Raw genomic sequence first — 3,932 nt, 5'->3', positions numbered from 1 at the left:
TGCATCAATTCACTTTTGCCTAAGTAATTAAGATTGAGAATTTTATGAAAACATTTAATTACTTTAGTAATTCATTATACTTATAATGGAAGGTTTTGTCCCATCCTACCCGTTCGGCTAACGACCCTCCACTAGTCAAGAGTGCGGTGGGTAAAAGTGGATACTCATTCAATCGCCATTTTATAGGCAATTTCCTTAAACACCCCTTATAGACTAGCTTCGTGAATGAAGCCTACTAACGGTAACACTGACTTTTACTCATACATATATATAGTGTTAGACTTATAATGTTATATATAGTATAGGGTGTATTTTACACTTTTAAAATATTAGGTGGTCAAATTTAACAATTATACTTTTAATTCAATTAAATTTTAAACCAAAAAGTTTATGGATTTTTAAACCTCTTTTAATTATACACCTTAATTAATTAATAAAACCATAAGGGTGTGATTTGAACTTTTTCAAAACTATAATAAGGTTTTAGAATTTAACATTCCTAATTAAACTTTTAATCAACTTTTAAATTCCAAAACTTGAGGGCAAGTTTTGAAACATTTCAAAACAATTTAGTTTTAATCTTTCTTAAAAATTTTGAATTTATGAAATTTAAATTAAAAAATTAAATATTAAAACTCTTGATTTAATAATTATCTTGAATTAGACTATTAATTTAATTATTAAATCATAAGGGATTATCTATATCATGAGGATAATTACCATTTATACATTTAAGATATCCTAATCCCTTAATCATCTCTATAGATTTCGAAAATAAGGATAGGACAATGCAAAATCTATAATTACCATATTTAACAATTAGAGGATAGTTACAAGATATGGGATAATCCAAATCCCTAAAATTTAGGATCTTATCTTGGGGAGGAGGCTAATTTCAAAAATCAAGGGATTAAAACAAACCCTGGATTTCGAAATTTAAGGGTTTAAGGAAAGGATTTGAAGATCTTATTCAAACTCTTGCAAATTAGGGTTTGCAAACCCTAATCTCAAAAAAAAAACCTTAGCCTCCTAGGGTTTATTGGCAATAAACCCTAATATGTCAAGTTCATACAATTGAATTTTTTTATACATATCAAGCATCAATACAATAGAAACCAGTCTAGGCTCTGATACCACTGATGGGTTTTGGTCATAAGACATCCTATGTGCTCATACAAACCCTAATGCTTGGATCTAGGTTTCTCTATTGTACATGCAAGTTACCAAGACTATAAACCCTAATTCTAGCATATAAGTAATCATATTAACATAAGAATAGGTTTATAATATTACCTTGATTGTTATGTAGCAATAACAATCCCAAATCTCTTTGTATTGACTTTGGAAGGCTTAGAGTCACAAGTGTCACTCCTCTAATGGTTCACGAACACCAAGAGAAAATGGAGAAGGTATAAAGAGAGAGGAGAGGTATAAGAATTCGTCCCTAAGATGCCTTAGGAAGGTCTGGACGAATTATGAGCCAAAGGGGTGTTTATATATAGGTGTAGAGATAGGGTTTCAGTCCTTATCCTTATCTAGTTGTTTGCCCACCAAGCAACCCATAAGATAAGCCTTGAATCCTTATCATGGTCGAATTCTAAGGCCTTATCACCTCAAATTTGTCCAACCTATCCTTAGGATAATCCTTACCCTATTTTGTAACTATCACATAATTACAATTCAGCCCCTCTAGTTTAATTAATTACATTTGATCACAAAATTAATTCTTAATTAATTATTGACCAATATTAATTAAACAAATATGATTTCTCCTTTAATATATTATTCTTATAACATATTAATAAATCATAATAACCTCTCTCTCTCTATTTATTTCTTCAATCAAGTTGCTTTGGTGAAGGCAACCCAAAAGGACCATGCACCATCGGGTCAAGTACATACCAAAATAGTTATGGACTTAGACACTAATCCAACACTTAATACATGGTCTTAATCCATTAAGACCCTTCTACTACATGCATGGGACACTTTCAGCCATTGGGACATCATTTTTATCACTAGGACCCCTTCTAGGGTCTGAAAGGACAGCTTATCTCGTTCAAATAATAATATGCACCAACTTGGGACTTTTGGGACAAGAAATGGTTCCATAAAGCTAGCATGGCAAGATCTACATCATATAAGCATAAAGTTTGGAGCTTTTTACCTTCTGGAGCTTCTAGAGCATAAAGAAACTTCAGATCTACAAGCTTGTCCTCCTTCTCCAACTTCTTAATGCAACACCTTCTTCTGCAACTACTCAAAGCACACTCTTTTAGCTCACACACTCAAGAAAGAGGTTAGGGTTTGGGGAAAACGTCTCAAATCTATGGAGGCTAAGGTAAGGGAGGGTTATGAGCTCATTAGGACGTTTATATAGCACTGAAACCCTAAATATTAGGGTTTGCATTTGACGCGAGTACGCTTAGCGTACCTTATGTACGCTTAGCGCACTAGTCTTGTTCTCAAAGTTGCAACTTTATCCCTTGGGCTCCTCATGGGTCGACTCTTCTAACCCTAGGGACTGCAAATGACAAAATAATAATAGAAAAGAGGATCGAAAATACCTGAAAAATCTCGGGATGTTACAGTTCTCCCCCACCTGACCTAGACTTTGTCCTCGAAGTCTGCTGTAGTAAATAGATTCGGGTAATGCTCCCGCATCTCGGACTCTGGCTCCCAATTCCACTCAGATCTCTTCCGATGCCGCCACTGTACCTTTACTAGAGGTATTTCCTTGTTGCGCAGAACCTTTTCCTTCCTCCCCAAAATAGTCATCGGTTGATCCACATAGTTCGGACGCTCGTCAACCTGAACATCATCCAACGATAGTACTGCATCCTCATCCATTATGCACTTCCGTAACTGGGAAACGTGGAAAGTGTTATGTATCTAACGGAGCTCCTCCAGAAGATCCAGTCTATATGCAACCTTGCCAATCCTGGCAATAACCCGAAATGGTCCAATGTATCGGGGACCCAGTTTTCCCCTCTTTCTAAAGCGAATCACACCCTTCCAGGGTGAAACCTTCAGTAGTACCATGTCACATTCCTGGAACTCCAACTCAGATCGTCGTCTATCGGCGTAACTCTTCTGCCGACTATGAGCGGTCTGCAATCATTGTCTAATCTGCTGAATCTTCTCGGTAGTCTGTAAGACTACCTATGTTCGTCCCATCACTCTGTGACCAACCTCACCCCAACAGACCGAGGTGCGACATCTCCGCCCATACAACAGCTCAAAAGGTGGGGCGCCGATGCTGGAATGATAGTTGTTGTTGTAGGCAAACTCTGCAAAGGGTAGGTGGGAATCCCAGCTTACACCGAAATCGATGACACAAGCCCTCAACGTGTCCTCGAGGGTTTGTATGGTCCGCTCACTCTGGCCGTTGGTCTGCGGATGATAAGTCGTACTAAAATGCAGAGCGGTGTGATTTCCCCTAGCCATAGATCAACTATATATGAGGTATTTGACTATAGTTGAACCTTCTCCACAAAGAGCATCCAAAATGTGTTGAGCTCTCAACCTGTCTCTCCCACATGAGGTACCTCTAGGGAAGGATTTAATTGCTCCAAGGACATTGTCAACATCCACTATAAGGGGAGGTTTTGAAAATATGGTGCTCGGCATGGAAGGTGGTGGCTTGTATGGATGCTTATCCTCTGATGCCTTCGTGGTATCACCCCCAAATGGAGCAACCCCCAAAGAACATAAAACTTTCATTGATGTTGTAAAATGTCCATCAGCAACCTTACGAAGACATTGTTTGACATTGGTGTTGCCCAATGTTCTTTCCTCCTGAATGTATTATTCTTTTTTGCCTAGTTGCTCCAGTCTTGCATTGTCAACTAAGTTTTTAACTAGCTTGACGATACCGTCTTCAGTCCCCCAAGTAGCTAATGTGCTCAAGATATTACGATATTGCAAAGACT

Source organism: Lactuca sativa, chromosome 3, assembly GCF_002870075.4.
Source record: "Lactuca sativa cultivar Salinas chromosome 3, Lsat_Salinas_v11, whole genome shotgun sequence".
Lineage (NCBI taxonomy): Eukaryota > Viridiplantae > Streptophyta > Magnoliopsida > Asterales > Asteraceae > Lactuca > Lactuca sativa.
The sequence above is the reverse complement of the archived record's forward strand: the minus strand, read 5'-3'. Positions refer to the sequence as shown.